Below are 19,387 nucleotides of genomic sequence, written 5' to 3'. Positions count from 1 at the left end.
GGCTGCAGTGGCTGAAGCTCTGAGAGCCGGGAGTCAGAGAGGATGTTAACATGATCAATTAGCTTATTTCTGACAGTACCTTGGAATAAATCAAAGCAGAGAGCAAACAGGATAGAACTGTGAAATATCCAAACACACAAGAGGCAAGAATCAGAAACAGCTCATTTGGCAACACACTTAGTTCATCTGCAGGATTGGGGGTTTTATTCATTCAAAGCTCTCCTAATATCATTTTGTAAAGTTTGTTCTTAATTAGAAACTAACTTAACAGAGGTTAAATTTTACATATGTATATTTCACGTAGATGTAGGAAGAGCGTTAGAATAGATTAGTCTGATGCCGTTTTTTTTTCATGTGACAACATCTTCGAGAGTAGTAGCAGCTGCTTTGTGTTGATCATTTATCATGAGTGTGACACTTTTCATACATCCTGGCATATGCATTATTCAAACTAGCTGATGATTATGTTACTATTTAACCCTTTTTACAGAAGAGGAATCAGACCCATGGAGGTGTGGCAGATGGAATGAGGTCAACTTTATAACTGGAAGAATTACCTCAATTTTAGTCTTACTCAATTTTAGCTTCTCTTGTCTACTGGACTATGCCATTTAGGGCCTTTGAGTAGATCGTGGCCATGTCAGTATGATCCTTCATCAAAGATTGTTCCTCACTGTTTTGGACATTCTCTGGGCCAAAGTCAACTTGCATCCAAGATCAAAGTAAACCTGTACTCCAACCAGAACACATTAGTTTTGCTGTTCTAAAATGACCACCTCTCTTCTGAACCTTTTTCTCCCTGTTTTTCCTGAGAAATGTTGCCCAAGTCGGTAGCCTCATTTACTGTCTCTATGCTGATGAGTCTGAAGTGTCTATCTCAAAGACCTCTTTCCCAAGTTGCAGTCTAAGATAACTATCAGTTGGAGTCTAAGCAGGAGAAGAGAAGATGTGGTGAACCAGAGAAATGCCAGAGCAGTGGCATTGGTTTAGTTTTTTTCCTCCCTAGTTGCAAATGAAAGAAACTCAGATTAGTTTAAGCACAGAAGAACTATATTATGTCATAGACCTGAGAGAGAATTAATTTGGCTAAGTTCACTGGACTTGAAGACAGGGGAGCAGGTTAGCTAAGGTTTAGGAAGTAGAACTAGGACTTGCTTTCTCCAGGATATATTCATTTATTATTCTCATTCTCTCCCTCTGCCTCTCCCGCTACCACTTTCTCCTGGCCTTTTTCCTTTATTCTTCTCTGTCCCCATGTTTATTTGGCTTTCTGCCACAGACTGAATGTGTGTCTACAGGTCAGAGAGGATGGCAGCCATGTTCTTAGATTCTTCCAGTTAAACCACTTGGTAGAAAGATCACTATTATATTTAGTAAATATTTTTATTAAGATATGTCAATATCTTCATCTCTTGTGAAGTACTTACTGACAACTGGAACAATTTATATTGCCAAAGAAATGGGACTGTGTGGATCAGCCAGCCCTGGGTCAGTGCCACTTCTTGTGGTGAGAAGGGGAGGCAACAGAATTGGGGAAGCGAGTTTCCTTGAATGAACGATGGTAGTCAGGTAAAAACATCGCATGCGCACACAGTATTATTGTTGATGTCTGCAGAAAAAGAAGGAGCCACTACTATACAATATTTTAAATAGATATCTCAATCCCTGCTATGTAGGGATTATTATTATTGATTGATAATCATTATTCAGGCAAACTAAACATATCTTTATTTAAATATGTGCTTCATGTCTTCCAGAGTTATCCTTTCTCATCTTCACATCGAATTCAGGAGTTCTGCATATTCTTCATTCAGATCTCATCATATTTCAGAAATCACGGCCTTGAAACACATTTCACAGAACTCCTATTTATACATTTTCATATAAGACAATCTATTACTCCATTTTCCTTATTAAAAATAATGCATCAGGGATCCCTGGGTGGCGCAGCAGTTTAGTGCCTGCCTTTGGCCCAGGGCGCGATCCTGGAGACCTGGGATCGAATCCCACGTCGGGCTCCCGGTGCATGGAGCCTGCTTCTCCCTCTGCCTGTGTCTCTGCCTCTCTCTCTCTCTCTCTCTGTGACTATCATAAATAAATAAAAAAAATAAAATAAAATAATGCAGCACATAAAAATCATTTATTGAATACAGACTATATGCTGGATTGTGTTTTCTTTATGAAAATTTCAACATGAAACTTTTTGTAATTTTGTTAGAAGAGATTTACTTGTTTTCAGAATTTCTTCAAAGCTTCTTAGTCATATGCATTCATTCTGTGGAATTCACTCAGCCAATCAGGAACTGTTTATTGAGTACTTTCCATGTTGATGTATGGTGTGAGTTGATGGGGATTATTGTAAAATGAGCAAGTATTTATTACAAAGACATTATCTGGCATAATTATCAAGGTATTTATTTATTATGTAGTACCTAATGACAGTGTGTACATTTTGTTTGTGTTAAAACAGTAGAAAGACAGATTACAAATTGATTATAAAATCGTTATACAAATAATTGCTGAATCCAAAATTTATTATAAGATCCCACAAATACAAATTTTATTAACTTTCTGTCATTCTGGAAGACAATAAGTATAGGGATTTTTCTTTTGCTTTTAAAAATTTTATTATTATTTTTTGTTCTTTGATGTACTTTATTTCTGTACACTTTTCAACCATAATTCATTTTAACCACATTCCTTAAATATCAAGTTTATTTTAGCCTTATAACTTTCATTTTGAGTAGTGACAAAAAAAGGAAGAGCCTATTAAGAAAGAGGCTTTATCTTTAAGAGTGATGGTTGGGCAACCCGGGTGGCTCAGCGGTTTAGCGCCGCCTTCAGCCCAGGTCCTGATCTTGGAGACCTGGGATTGAGTCCCGCGTCAGGCTCCCTGCATGGAGCCTGCTTGTCCCTCTGCCTATGTCTCTACCAATCTCCCTCTCTCTCTCTCTCTTCCCCTTTCTCTCCTTCTCTCTCTGTGTCTCTCATGAATAAATAAATAAAATCTCAGGGAAAAAAAGAGTGATGGTGCCTCTAAAGCTGTATCAACATCCCATCAGCAGTTCATTAGTGGGTATGGTTCTAGTCTGAAATTCTCATATCCTACTTACTTTCATTTCCCAAATCATCTTGTGGTAGATATAGCTTTACTGTTTTGTTGATTTCATCTAAATCTTCAGGGAGTTCATTTGTTGATGAATTAAAATCTAAATCAGCTATTATTAGTAGCATCCTAAAGTTGGAGTAAGCCTGGCTAATGCTAAATTTCTAAATTAAAAGAATAACAGCACTTTTAGATATTTCTTCCTGTTTTGTGCAGTGTTCCAAAAAGTGGGGAGAGGTTTTTTTGTTGTAAGTATCCTTGCCAGTGGAGAGTTTTACATTTGGATTTAGGGAGATTGCTTAAATGTGGAGTCATCTAAGATTTCTCCTCAAGTGGGAGGGAAGATTTTGTAAAGGGATAGGGGTCTTAATTAGTTTTCAGCAAATGAGATTTGTGAAGTGACGGTGTTGATAATATTTTTTTTTTCCTCTATCAGTATGTCTGTTCAAAACTACCAGGGAGTCTAGATCCCACTGGGTGGTTGTGAAAAATCTGTTAGACTAGTTAGAATGTTCAGTAATATAATGACATTAGTTAACTAAATTGCTTCCTTAATGAGAGCATATGACATTGGGTTTTTAAATGATAGCCTAAAGATTTTTAGATATATGTAGGTTAGAAGATTCGACAAATGAAATCTAGTAAAAGAATGTAAGAATTCTATGCTAAGCAATTTTGAAGCATCTTTGTTATATGAATTTCTTATAACAACTCTCTGAGCAGTCAAGGCTATTAGGTTTGTATGACAATAAATGTTCTTTGCCCAAGGTCATGATTTAAAGTGATAAAGATAAAATGAGTAGCCTGCTGTCCTCTCCAAAGCTCCAAAGTCCCTTTCGTTGCCTTAGCTGGGTTCAATTCTTCACCTTCAGATTCAGTCTACCTTCAGATTCTGGATCCAGTTTGATCTCCAGTTAGAGAAATTTTAGTAATTACTTCATCAGGGGGTTCACCTACTGCTAGCTCTTCTTTAATCTTAAATTTCCATCAGGATTTTTCATCATTCATTAGGACTAAGGTCCTGGTTTATAGTTCAGCTTCAGTGTACAGGCATCGGTACTATTCTAATATATCTACATCCATGCTCTGGTTCCTACCAGTTCCTTGGGAATTGTGATCTTGGCTGCCACCTGAGTCTGTACTCTGTGAGACCATAGTCCTGGGTCATGGGCATCAAGGAGGGCACATGATGGGATGAGCACTGCGTATTATATGCAACTGATGAATTATTGAAAACCACATCTGAAACTAATGATGTGTACTATATGGTGCTAACTGAATTTAAGTAAAAAATTAGGACCTGTCTAGTGGTGTTAATTATTTCAGATTGCATTAAATATAACCCTAAAAGAAAAAAAAATACTACAATCCTGAGTCATATTTCTTGGCCATTCTGATACCTGTCCACATGGTCAGGTAGCCTACTATCTTCTGTTGACTTCCCTGATGCTGCTGTTGGCTCCTCTGCCTGGACTTCCTTGCCCTGTCTGCAATGGGAACCCACCTTGCTTGTCTCTTGTGCATGAAAGATCTCTATGTTATAGCCACATCCAAAAAGTCCTGTTTAAATGGCAACTGTTGTGTTGGTAACAATGGCCTGTTATATAGCTATTTTGCCTCTAGCTTCTTGCTCTTAGTTACTCCCCCCCCACCAAACTTTGGAAACTTGCTATTTAATAGAGAGGCAGGGAATGCTAAAAAAGAAGAGGTAAGTGGCAGTCTTGTTTGGCTGGGACAGCCCCATCGCTTAAGAGGTAAGCACTTCCCCAGGTGACTGTGATCATAGGAATGATTGATTGCACTTAGCTCTCACCATGTGCCCAACGCTAAGTACTTTTCAGGTATTAGTGCATGTAGCAAATTATAAAATCTGCCATTAGCAAAAACTAGGCAATGTCACATTTCAAGTGAAGTAGGACGGTCAAATTTCTTAGATTTTACTAAGTCGTGCACTGGTTAAGCCTCTCTTCATGTCTCAGCATTGCCAACATTCAGCATTGGGAGAGAAGGCAATTGCCACAGTTGTACAGATTCTGCAAAGCAAATATGAAGAAGGAGATGTGTATGCAGCACTCCCTAACTATATGGAAATTACACACGTGAAAACAAAATGTCCAAATATAAAAGGGAATCTAAAGGGGTTAATAGGCAGTAATACCCATGGATTAAACGAACAAGCATGAACAAACAGAACAATGATATCGGAGAGTTGTAAACACAACCACCTTTCCTGTCCGGGTAAAGGGGGAGATACCCATAGCCCGATATAATGAGATATTTGTAATATCTTAATATGATCACATTTCATTACGATTTCATTTCTTCATTATTTTCAAAAGCGTTTTGGGGATGCCTGGGTGGCTCAGTGGTTGAGCATCTGTCTTTGGCTTATGTCGTGATCCTGGGGTCCTGGGATCGAGTCCTGTATTAAGTTCCCCACAGGGAGCCTGCTTCTCCCTCTGCCTCTGTCTCTGCCCCTCTCTCTCTCTGTCTCTCATGAATAAATAAATAAAATCTTAAGAAAAAAAAGATTAAGAAATACTTTGAATGAATGTGTACTGTTGATTTTCCCTAATATTAGTAATGAATATGACAAGGATGATGGAGACATGTATAACAATCCCACCCTCATGGAACCTAGATTCTGTTGGGTGATACAGACAAGGAGATAGACAGTTATAATGTAGAGTGGCAAGTGTGGCAGCACAATTGGGCTTTTGATTCATCAATTCTGGGTTCAAATCTCCAGTTTGCCACCATACTAACTGGGTTGCTTTAGACCAATTAGTTACTCTCTATCCACCTCAGTTTCTTTATCTATAAAATGGGAATAAAAATTGTACCTGCCATAGGACTGTATGGATTACATAAGTTCCAGATGAATAAACTCCACTAGATATATACCAATATCCCCACTTTACCTGGCACTTATGTCACATGCCACTTACATCATCCCAAGATCACATGGCAATGAAATGTTTTAAAATATTATTTATTCATTTGAGAGAGAGAGAGAGAGAGAGAGAGATCAAGCAGGTGGGAGGAGGGGCAGAAGGAGTAGGGAGAGAGAATCCAAAGCAGATTCTGCATGAGCACAGAGCCTGAAGTGAGACTCGATCCCACAACTGTGAGATTATGACCTGAACTGAACAATGAAATTTTAAATAAGGTAAGAGCTGAAACAGATCATCTAGAGAATATGTTAGTATGAGAGTTTCTCATTTCCACGTGAAATAAACATGAAATAAACTGTATAGAGTAAGGGGAATTTGAATAGAAAGCTGACTGCCAAGCAGGGTGGAGTGGCCAGTAAATTGTGCTTGATAGCAAAGCCTTGACCAATGTCTGTAGTGATGCGTTATGAATATTTAGGATATTCCTATCTTTAAATCTTCTCCACTTGAGCTCAGTGTTACTGAGAGACTGAAGACTGGGCAGATCTGAGGCACATTTTAAAAACTGGTCCTTCTCTGTCCTTTTGCCTTCAGTGTCAATTTCTTTTTCATACCCATTCTCCCATCTACCATCCACTCATTGATTCATCCATCCATCTATTCACAGATCCATCCATCTCACCCTCCTAGCTTTGTGACATTCCTCTGTTAATCAAATATTTATTGATTGATTCACCAGAAGGCACTGGGAATATAAAAAAAACAGCATAATGACAGTTTCTGTTCTCACAGGGTATTTTAACTAGGTCACTGGTTCATCTCAGCCAAACCAGAATTGTACTTCTCTCCTTCATAAGACCATGAATAAATAGTTCAAGAAGTCCAATCTCTTTCCATCTGTTTACCATTTCATATCCCTGGGGTACCTGGCCTTGTGCATGTGGCACAGGATAGCTGACTTCAAGTCCACATGTCCACATGCTGACCAGGGGAATGAGGAAGCCAAGGAAAGTTGTGCTCCTTCTTTTTAAGTCAACATATGATTTGGAAATTGAGCACATCACTTCCACTCTTATCCCAATAGCCAGAAAAAAAAAATCACATTTTACCACATCTAGTTTTAAGAGAGACTCAAAATGAAATCTTTATTTTGCATGACCATTTGACCAGCTGAGGAATCTGGATTAGAATGAACAAAACCCAAGATATATTTTGGAGAAGACAGATATTGAAGAACCAACACAGTTTCCCACAAACAGGGCTTACTTTCTGGTTGAAGTTACAGGCTGGTGAGTTGGCAACTACTACATTGCAGGCAAGTGGGGGAGTAGGATGTGGTGGGAGTTCATAGGGCTTCTTCATCTTTAAAATTTCTAGTGCACAGTCCTTTCTGAAGGCCTCTGACTCCAAATTTAGCACTGGGGAGTTTCCTATCTCTCAATGTTCTTTCTCCTCTACCAAATACTATTTCTCATGTTCTCAGAATAAGTTTTAGGGGAAAACTCAGTGTTTAATTAATCCTAACACATTCATTGCTAATGACTTCTTTATATTTACCACCTCCACTTCTATGTAATTCTAGGATATTTTCCAAAGACAAAGACAAAACTGGTTGGTCTGAGAATCAGGTTTATTATTACGATTTGAAGCATGGAGTGTCCGAGAAAGAATTTACTGAAGTATTAACTAAAATCAATCCCGTAATCACATTAATGTGTACTGGTGAAAACAAAAGAGTTTTGAGAAAAGAATTTGTACTAATTTCTTGTAACTAAAAGAATCTTCCAGCAAGGGGTATTATACTGCCAAAGAAGAGGGTAGACACAGCCTCTAGGCAAGCAGCTTCTTATGACTCTTAATGGCTTATTCTTATTTTATTATAGAACTGGGCATATTAACAAGTATTTTCTTTAGATTGGCTTAATTTTAAAGAACTAGAGCTTTTATGAGCTACTTAAGATACCTTTCTTCAAACTAAACTGATCAAGCCTTGGTAAAATGACTCTAGAAACAGATTCTATTATGCCTAGAAACATAGGAGACCTCCCAGTGTTCTCACAGAGGTGTGTGTCTCTGTGCTCGATGAACTAAGGCAAAGCCTCCAAAAGTCTGGGATTAACAATAACACTACTAAATGCAGATTATCTCATTAAGAAGGATAATTCAATTTCTGTTTCACTGTATATACCTGGATATTTTGTCATCTTATGTTCATTAAGGATATTTATGACTTGCAATTTTCCCTGCTGAATCGAATTGTTTATATTTGCCCATCTTTCTGATTTGAGAGTTATTTCTTAATCATTTAAACTTAATAATTTTGTCAATTCCTAGGTGTAAAACTATTCTTGTCACACACACATGCACACACACACAAACTATTCTCATCACATTGAAAATAACAGATTGTGTATTAAATTGCTAGTAAATTAAATTTTTTTCTTTTAAAGTATATTTTCTAAAATGCTGTGTAAATTTAGGAGATTAGTATTATGAGTGGTTTAATTTTGGCAACTCCAAATCCAAACTTTTTCCAGACATGAGTAATAATCTTCTCACAGTGATAACCTTGGGAGCATTTCCCGTGATTCTGATGCTATCTCTGCAAAAAAACATTTTTTGAGGGAGAGGTTCTAGTTCCCATTTAAAATAATAATGCCACTTAGTTTTACCAGATGTTTTATTAAGATAGTAATTTTCCATTCAAGTCAGACCAACTGGTTGGATCTTTTTAGGGTTAGCCCCCTGGACTATTGGCTGATAATTGATTTGTTTACGATGCAGTTATTGAATGCTCTTCATGTATCAGGATTGGTTACACTAATCAATTATATATCATAATCCTTTGCTTTTGGGGTGCTCAGGATTTTGTTAAAAAGCAAAATAGTTAAGCCTAATTATGTTATGTTGCAATTATTGACTCAATGTGGCCATGTATGAGTGAAGAGGAGAAAACAGTTTATTTTGGATAGACTGGGAAAGACCATGTGGAGAAGATGCTGTTGAGTTTGGACTTCATAGGATGAATAACATTTCACTAGGCAGAGAGGCAAAAATTAGTATCTAGAGGGAGAAAGGATATGAAGGGAAAAAAAACGCTGCATGAACAGGCATAGCATAGTGTGGTTAGGGAATAGATGGATGTCAGATGTTATGGTAATCTATAGCTTTTAGAGGTAGAGATAAGTAGTAGAATCAGTTGCAAAAGGTTTTCAATAGAATGCTAAGGTATTGTCTAAAGAGCTCTTGACAAAGGACCTTTGGTTTCATTTTCATTTGCAGGATGGGTTTGTTGACAAATTCTCTCCTCCATCTGCTCCTCTCTTCTTCCTTTCCTTCCTTAGTACATTTATTTGAATGTTCCTTTCTATGTGCTGGGGATAAAGAAGTGAAAAAAAAAGCCCCCCCCCCCCCAAAAAAAGGCTTATCAGTATGGAGCTTCTGTTCTAGAAGCCGAGTTCATATAGGCCATGTAAGTGGGATGATAGTAAATGTAGGCTTTAAAAGCCATATAATTTCTTTTGCAGCTACTTCCTTCTGTCCTTGTAGTGACAGAGCATCCATAGACAATACATGAATAAATGTGAATGGCTCATTTCCAGTAAAATTTTATTTACACATTATAGTTTGAAATTCATATAAATTTCATGTGCCATAAACTATTTTTCTTTTCTTTTGTTTCTTTCTCCTACCATTGCAAAATGTAAAGGTCATTCTTAGCTCATAAGCTGTGCAAAAACAGGAAGACTAGAATGGCCCACTGGCTGTAGTTGGTCTAACCCTCGTCTAGAAGTTCAGGTTAATGGAGACATTAGACACAGCCATTAACTGAGTGAATCAAAACCAATTTACATATTTAAAAGATTTAGAAAATAGTGTGACCAGCTTATAAAGCAGAAAGATTCATCAGTTCTGCAGGAGAGGCAGGGAAATGAAGCTATTGTGGGTCATGGACAGTCTTGGACACTGATGTCTAAGTGAATGAAGGTTGCCTCAGATCTTCTGGAAATTCAGTTGCTTCCTTCCACATTCAAGCTTGTATTCATGTGACATTTCTGTATATAAGCTAATCTGGCTACATCCTGAGATCATCTCCTCTGAGTCAGGTGTCTGTTGTGAATCTTCGTATTATACAGTAGTCAGTGTCCACTCCGGCATGATCACTGTTCATATCTCTCAGACAGCCTGTATGAACAGAGCCTGGTTCAAGTACTTTTCGCAAATAAAGATGACTTAGAATGAGTGTTAGGCATCCAGATGTTTCTGAGGTTAAGCTATCAGGCCTTCAGACGAGCTAAAAGGCCCACACATTTTAATATCACTTTTAATCCACTAACGATAGTTGAAGTTGTTGAAGTTATGCAGTCATATTGCTTGGGATCCAAATCCAACTAATCCGCTCTGTGAAGCTAGACCAGGCATTGGGATTTCTTCAGCTCCAACTGCCACATCTGTAAACTGGGAATTGTACTCATGTGTTACTTACAGCTCTCTTGCACTACATGAACTAGTCCTCATAATCCATATCAAGCATATCGCACAGTACCTGGTAAATAGTAAATAAATACAAAGGTAGACTATCATTACTATCATTGTGATTAGAGAAAATAAGACAGGAAATTTAGCACTCTTTTCTTTGTAGAGTTTTAGCTATTTTTTTTAAAGATTCTATTTATTTATTTAAGAAAGAGACAGAGTTCAAGCAGGGGGAGGGGCAGAGAGAGAGAGAGAGGGAAAGGGACAAACAGACTCCCGCTGAATGGGAAGCCCAACATGGGGCTCCATTCCAGCACCATGGGATCACGACCTGAACGAAAGGCAGATGCTTAACTGACTGAGCCATCCAGGCGCCCCAAGTTTTAGCTATTTTTAAGATTGGATGAATGTTAGAAAGAGGAGAGAATTAACTTAGAAAAAAACCTACTTGACTTTAAATCTTAAAAAAATAATTTGGGCTATTACAGATAACTTAATATAAGGGGAAATTAAATATGAGCTGTATCATTTTGAAAGAACACAACCAACTATTAAACATTTTAAAAATTTAATTTGAGAAAGGTTAATTACCTTTTCTATGTCAGTTATATTTTTAAATAAAGGATTTCTAATTCTTTTGAAAACATGCCCAAGACATATTCGTTTGTTAATTTAATGTGGTGTATAGTGGACCCCCCAAACTTCTATACAATGAGTACAAACCACTATATCTTTTTTTAAAAAGATTTTATTTATTTATTCATAAGAGGAAGAGGTATAGGCAGAGGGAGAAGCAGGTTCCCCGCAGGAAGCCTGATGCAGGACTCGATCCCAGGACCCCAGGATCATGCCCTGAACCAAAGGCAGACACTCAATCATTGAGCCACCCAGGAACCTCCACTATAATATATCTTAACATGAAGTCTCACCACAGCCACTGTGGGCTTGAGCTGCGAAAATTAGAGTGTGCTCTTTCAAACTTCTCCTCATTGTACTAGAATTTGCCTTGATCTGACACCAGTAAAAGGCTTTTTATTTTCTTTCTATTGCTGGGAAGGATTTTAATTGATTCCATGTCTCTTCATCAAGTATAAGTTTCTATCTCAACGAATGATTCAGACCTGCAGGAGCCATGCCATAATTTAACTTTAGAAAACTATAGGACCTGAAAATGTCATACACACAGACAGTGTACAATGGAAAGAAGGTTGTGCTGATCCTTATAAGAATGAGTGAAATTCAAATTCATTCTTTTTTTTTTTTAAGATTTTATTTATTACAGTCCCGGCGGCTCAGCGGTTTGTTTAGTGCCGCCTTCAGCCCCGGGTGTGATCCTGGAGACCCCAGATCGAGTTCCACCTCAGGCTCCCTGCATGGAGCTTGCTTCTCCCTCTGCCTATGTCTCCGCCTCTTTCTCTGTATCCCTCATGAATAAGTAAATAAAATCTTAAAAAAAAAGATTCTATTTATTACTTCATGACAGACACACAGAGAGAGGTAGAGGCAAAGGCAGAGGGAGAAGCAAACTCCCTGTGGGAAGGCTGATGTGGAACTCAATTCCAGGACCCTGGGATCACGCCCTGAGCCAAAGGCAGATGCTCAACCACTGAGCCATCTAGGCGTCCCAAATTCTAATTCATTCTTGTACATTTTGTGCTTTGGAGTTTTTTTCCAACTGATAAGAGAAGTCTAAGTTGATCACTGTACATATTCTTTTTCAATCTACTGTGTGTCCAGTGGCATATATTTACACAGGTACCTCAACATAAATGTGTGTGTGTGGACAGTTTGAACTTTATGCCCATGGAGTTATTTCTTTGTTCAAATTTTACTGACTCATTTATGGCCACCAAATCTACAATCAACCCTTGAGTGAGTTATTTTTCTTGGCCTCAATTTTCTCAGGCATGAGATAAATTGTATTAAATTATATATTTTATCTTGAAAGAGGTTATCAGAAGAATTAACAGAGATCATAGGCATAAAATAGCTAGTTCAGTGCCTGAAACAGTAAGTGTTTAATAACTGCTTAATATCTCCTGTTCCATCTTTCCCATGGCTTTGCTTCTACCTTCTGGCCCAAATCACATTTTAACTACCATCAGAAACTCTTCTTTCATTTCTAAAATCACCATGCAATTTATTCCCATTTTTAATCAAAAGCAGACAAAGTAAATATGATATTGTTTCAGAGATTTTCCAATTCTAAATATGATGAAATACCCTAAGGATACATAATAATATAAATAGAATAATCTAATTATGAAATTACATGAGTCTCCAGGCTGTTATTGTGTTTATGATCGAAAATGATAGTCTAGATTTCATGTCTATTGATAGGTGAGAGTTTTGATAAAATGACAATCTCACATTATTTTATCCTTGGGCACCTATGAAGATGGCTACAGTTTTTACTTACCACCATGATATGGACCCTTCTGTTTTGGTTCTCTCTAAGCTGTCACATTCATTTATCCTTACTGACATCTAAAACGGTCTTAGTTACTCACGGTTCCTCTGTCTTCCACAAATATGCTCCTTTATTGTTATGATGTCTCTGACTCTGTTGACTGCCAGGCCCTGTAGATTTATCCTTGTCTTCCAAGCCTTTTTGCTAGTGATCCAGTTTTGTCATACTATTTAGAATTATTTGTACCTAATGCTGATAAAATTGGTATAAAGGTTGAAATTGGCCTCAAAGGCATGGCTACTGGGCATGCTCTACAAAACTAGTTTGCTTTGAGGCTTTTGCAATATTGTGTCCCAAATTTGGATGACTGAGTTACCAGAGGACTGGCAATATGCTTAAAAATTTGTAATAAGAATATTTTATAGTTGGGACATTTCTGGAGAATCTCCAGGCTGATATGAGGTCTGGGACTAAAAGTTTAACATAGCAGAGATGTCCACAATCAGACTGATCTGTGTCCAGCATTGCTAATTCAAAGTATGTAAAGGTTTTTTTTTTTTTTTGTAAGACTTTTCATATTGTAGGCAAGACATTTAATATATTGTTCTTTTGCTAGAAAATTCTAGTTTAAGATTCTTTCATATTTTCTAAGTTAAAATATTCACAAACTATTGTGAAAAAGGTTATATGTAGATTGGATGAATCATTTTTCTTAGAAATATAAGAAACAGAAATCCTCTCAATCATAGTATTAAAACTAGGTCAAGAAAGCTGATGTGCTGCACAGCAACATATGTGCTAGAGAGATCTTCCAACAGCTGTGTCTGGGGTGAGATGCCTATGTGCTTTTATATAGTGCTCAGACAGTGGACAATCTGAGCACGAGTAGTTCAGGTATGGATTATGTGTCCTTGAGATGGGAGGGTGAAGGAGAGCTAGCTAGCCATCCATGTCTGGGTCCTCCCCCTTGGTTGTTACATCCCATTTCCCCTCAAGAGTGGAGAGGGTTATCAGTATAGCTCAGGGCACATATAATCACCTCTTTTGATTACACAGCACATAACACAATCTTAATATGGTGGGAAATAGGCTTCCTTGCTGTCATCTTGAGTTCCACTAATGTGTTAGTATGTTGATCTAGCTCTCAGGGGGATTTCTTGAGACTCTTCCCTTTCCACTGTTCACCCTTTCCTCTATTCAGAGCTCACAGCCCCTGCCTCTCCAAAGCATGATCCCTTCATTTCCTCACATCCTGAAGCACTGCTTTGCTAAGGCAAAAAATACCACGTTTTTGTTCCTTCTAGTCAAAGAGGTAATGCTAATTACATTTATGTAAGTGCAGGAAATGTGTTCATCATAATTGGCCCCTTCTAACTGTAAAAAAATGTAAAAATGGGTGTTATAGTAAAGGGATGTGCAGCAGCTTTGTAAGAACAAAAATGGAAATAAAAAAATCTGGTTCTCAAAAAAAAAAAAAAAATCTGGTTCTCATCATAGCTGTTCCATGTACGACCTGTAATCTTTGTTAAATTCCTTAACACTTCACAAGTCTTTGTCAGCTTTTTCAAGCCTTTGTCAACTTTCGCAACTCAGGAGACCAGCAGGAAAGAAGCTTCTTCCAGATACCTAGTCAGGTTATTGATTTTCTAAATGGCAAACGTTGACCCAAGTGGTCAGGGAGACTTGTGCTCCCAGCATTCCAGCTCTTGTACATGCCCTGAGGCCCATGACCATGCAAGGCAAAAAACAGAGGTCAGCACAAAAGGGATTCCAGAGTGCAGAGATGGACAAACAGAAGAGCCCAAAGTGATAGCACCTAACAAAACAGAAATGCTGGGATAGATTCACCTTCTCTATTATATTGCTCTGTATTTCTATCTCTTATTCTCTTTTTGCATAAGTATTTTAAGTAAAATCAGATAGAAAACAGAAGGACTTCCCAAAATTAAAAAAAAAAAAAGAAATAAGAGTATTTATTAGATGAATTGAAGGAGAAGATGACCGAGTTGAATTCATATTTAATGCTTAGGAATGCATGGTAGTAGAAATAACTTAAAATAGCGAACACAAATATAGAACATTGAAAATTGTGAAGGTATAGAAAAGAAACATAGAGGTTACATTCAGAAGACCTAACATGTAAATATTAAGAATCATAAAACTAGAAAATGTTTTACATGTAAGTAAAACAATGATTAAAAATATATTTAAGTGTATATATAGGAGAGAATTTCCCTGAGTGGAGTTACCGAGTATATAGATTAAAATCCCACTTCTGGGTATATATCTAAAGGAAATGAAGTCACCATCCCCAAGAGATATATCTGTGCCCCCATGTTCATTTCAGCATTATTCACAAGAGCCAAGATATGGAACAACTAAGTATCTATTTATGGATGAATGAATAAAGACATTTTTATATATGAACATATATAGACCGTAGAATATTATTCAGCCTAAAAAAAGAAGGAAATCCTGCTGTTTGTGACAACAAATGAACCTGGAAGGACATAGTAAGTGAAATAAACCGGACATGGAGAGACAAATGTTGCATGATCTCACTTTTATGTGGAATCTAAAAACAAGTCAGATTTGGGGCACCTGGGTGGCTCAGTGGTAGAGTGTCTGCCTTTGGCTCAGGGTGTGATCCCAGGGTCCTAAGATTGAGTCCCGCATTGTGTTCCCCACAGGAAGCCTGCTTCTCCCTCTGCCTATGTCTCTGCCTCTCTATGTCTCTCATGATTGATAAATAAAAATAATTAAAGAAAGTCTGATTCATAAAAGGGTGGTTATCAAGGGACCAGGGAGTGTGGGTGAGATAGAATGGAGAAATTGGAAAGATGTTAGTGAAAGGGTACAAAGTTCCAGTTTTAAGATGCATAAGTTCTAGAAACCTAATATATGATTTGGTGACCATAATTAATAATACTGTATTGTATACTTGAAATTTGCTAAGAGAGTAGATCTGAAATGTTTTCACCACACACACACACAGTAACTATGTGAGCTGGTGGACACATTAGCTCACTTGATCGTGGTATGCATTTCACAATGTATATGTATATTAAAATTTCAGGATATATACCTTAAATATATTCATCAATTGTATTTCAGTGAAACTGGAAAAAAAAATCTCGATTAATGCTAGGCATGATTGAGGAGAAAAGATACATACCTCAGTAAGTCCTGGTAAAATTCCTGACCTGTAAAGATTAAGAGAGATTATACAAGTTTGTAGGCTGGGATGGTTTGCTTTCAAAATAAAGAAGGATCCAGAGAGTGTGACTCTCCTCTGTAACATCAAAAATTGAAAGACAGTTTGAGTTTACAAAGAGAAAAGCATTGTGCCACAAGAGTCCAATACCTAGTGAAGACATAATTCACCTGTTCAATTAATGGTGGATAGGATAAAGTATTGTGGATATTCAGTGATTCAGAGAGTATATCATTTATGTACCTCATGAGAGACAATTGTTTGAGAATGTACTCCAATAGAATAATGGATCAGATAAAAGAATTTAAGATAGAGAAAGAAGATGAGAGTATTCAGTGGCAAGTAATGACTTGACATACCTTCGTATCTATCTATCTATCTATCTATCTATCTATCTATCTATCTATCTATCATCTATCTATCATCTATCTATCTATCTATCTATCTATCTATCTATCTATCTATCATCTATCTATCATCTATCTATCTATCTATCTATCTATCTATCTATCTATCTAAATAGGAATAGGAAGAAGGAATATGGGTAATTCAACTGCCAAAAAATGAATATTGAAAAAGAAAGGACATAAAGGAAAGCTATTAATAATCTAGAACTAAATTTTCTGTGTTGTTTAAACAAATGTGGGAGTTGTATAGTGAATTCAGGGATTCAGGGCATGATCAAGGAAGTGATAAGACCAGAGGCGGCAGTAGCACATGACAAGTGGCAATTTGATATATTTTCAAGCTAGGTTCTGTCCCTTCACAACATTAGACTTTTCCAGAGACCGTGATGCAAGACACTACCCAAAATGGCAAAAAGGCAAGGGAGACAAATATGTCCACTGTCTTGTATGTGTAGATGATATTGCTCAGGCGGATGGCGAGGAGTGTCTGAGAACTCCAGGGTCAGAGAATTCCAGGGTCAGAGAATTACAAAGGCAAAATGGGCCTGGAGTCTTTTATAGTCCTTGAGGCTTATCTAAGGCTAGTGAATGTTGGATACAATATGTGCAACAGGCATACTGTAAATGGGTAAAAATCTCCATATTTGGGTTACATGTAAAGCAATTAGATGTGTAAAAATGTGAGTTCAGTGTTGGCAGGCTTTTGAGCTAACAGTATCAGCCTGTTGGTGTCAGATCTCATAGATAAAATAAGGACAGAGAGAGGACATAGAGAATTCGAATGATGTCAATAAACATATCAAAGATATATACATAGAAATTTACACTTTCAGATGTAAATATAGTTTTATAGATCTATGAAATATTCATAAGTAACTATATACTTGGCAATGAGGAAAACTTGTAAAAAGGGCAGAATTTCTACAAGCCACATGTTAGATTTTGTGTTGGTTTAGAATAAAATTAGTAATAAATAAGGAGTCCCTGCCCTCCTCAACTACTGAAAATTAAGAACCATACTCCCAAATTCATTATGGATCAAAACAGAAATTAAAACCAATGTGAGAAATTAGAAACAATTTTGAAAACATTGTAAAGGAAAAAAAATACTTCAGAAAACCAAATAGCCTGAGCAAAAGCTCTACTTTGGTACTAACTCCAGTCGGTGGTCCAAAAAAAAGAACTTTATGCTTTTTTCCCTAAAACCACAGGAAAAGCAGCACCAAAAAATAGATAAAAGGAAATGCTAACCTTAAGTCCTGTAATAAAAATGAAATAGAAAGGATAAAGTAAAACTATTTTTATTTGAGTATTCAAGAAAATCAATAAAACCCTGTTGAACTAGAGAAAAAAGAGAGAGAACAGTGCTACATGCTTAAGAATATGAAAGGTCACAAATCTACACAGGTTGAAGAGATTTATGACATAAAGAAACACTATTTCAACATAAAAAGTAATCAATGAAAATCCAAAAAAAAAAAAAATGTAGGCTACTATGTAGGTATAACTTCAGAGTTGAAAAGACCATGTGAACCAAGACAGGACACCTTGAATATAATAAAGGAAAGAGAAACACATTTTGCTATAAAATGATAAAATTTTTTTACAGCAAAAAGTATTATAAATTAAGTCAAAAGAAAAATGGAAATTTGTATAACTCTCTCTCCCCTTTTTCTTTTCTTGTCCTTTCTTGTTATTGTAGCATGAAGAAAATGTGGAAGACTATATACCCTAGGCTATTACTACATGTGGTTTGGGTGGAGGGGGTGAGAAAAGTTGGAAGGTCCCAAATTTTGGGGATAGAAGAAACCTTGACTTGTCTTTGTGGGAAAGAATCCTTTCAAATTTTGTATATCAAAGTTACTGGTATGGAGTGACATTTGTTCAAATAAACACAAATCAACATCATATATCAGTTTGACATATACAGTCAATAGCACATTTCTAAAACAGAGACACTATGTCTTAGTAGAATCACAGAAAACCTGACTTGGTCCAGGTTCAGGCAATTACTGACCATGGGGCCTCCGACGTGTTGTTGAATTTCCCTGACTCTCAGTTTATGTAGCAGGATCATCCTCATACTGACCTAGAGAGTTTGTTGTGAAAATCAAACAAGGACTTCCGTGTATGCATGGAATTCTACAGTCACTACTCAAATGCTTACCTGCCTTCAGGCTGAACTTCCTGAGGGACTCCTATATACTTCCTGGGTCCTGCCTTCTGCTCTTTCAAGTCATTTTGCTGGTCAGCTTTGCCTGAAATTCCATTGTAAATTAATGTATTTAAAAAGTGTGATTGGATAGCTTTTTTGTTTGTTTCTAGTTGAAGAATTTCCTCTTATTTTTGCTGTTAGATCTTAGATTGAAGTTGTGATTCTCCAGATACATCTAGGAAGGAGTTTATCTGTAGTACAAAATTGGAGTCTCTAGAGATGATGTTTGAATAATAATAAATAGACTATTTTATTCTTATCCTTGGCATGAAAGAAGTATCTTCCAGAGATCTACAATTGGGTTGAATCTTGAAACAGGTACTTAAAATGCAAAATAAAGTTAGTCTACTTGGAATCATTTAAATTCTATAAAGTGTGACTTCATAAAATGACTAAGGACATTTTCATGTAGCAATAGATGCCATACAGCCTTCTGGAGGAGATGATGTAAAGGTGTAATAAAATATTATGTTCCTCCTTACATTATTCTTCAACATCAATATATTATGTAATTCTAAGTAATTACTGCAAGTTGGTGTTTACCAGTCTTACAGAAATTCTATTTCTGTTATAAAGGAAACTACCTGAGCTCAGCACCCCAATGTCATGTCTTTGAATTCTTTCTTTCATCACAACTTACAGTTTTAATAAATCCAAATAAAATC

General features: G+C 36.9%; 1 protein-coding gene and 1 long non-coding RNA gene across 7 annotated transcripts in view; one reads left to right on the top strand and one right to left on the bottom strand.

Moving 5' to 3' along the window:
• The window catches only part of GPC5 (glypican 5), a 1,330,718-nt gene that overhangs the window by 179,189 nt on the left and 1,132,142 nt on the right, over positions 1-19,387 (top strand). The window lies entirely within an intron of this gene.
• Positions 9,660-19,387, bottom strand: part of LOC144287833 (uncharacterized) — a 40,251-nt gene continuing 30,523 nt past the window's right edge. The window contains exons 3-4 of the long non-coding RNA XR_013355590.1: positions 16,062-16,089; positions 9,660-10,546 (exon numbers count right to left, since the gene is read on the bottom strand). This is a non-coding gene — a long non-coding RNA (uncharacterized LOC144287833). The remainder of the gene's footprint in view (positions 10,547-16,061; positions 16,090-19,387) is intronic.

Source organism: Canis aureus, chromosome 17 (assembly GCF_053574225.1).
Source record: "Canis aureus isolate CA01 chromosome 17, VMU_Caureus_v.1.0, whole genome shotgun sequence".
Lineage (NCBI taxonomy): Eukaryota > Metazoa > Chordata > Mammalia > Carnivora > Canidae > Canis > Canis aureus.
This window is presented reverse-complemented; position numbering and strand designations above follow the sequence as displayed.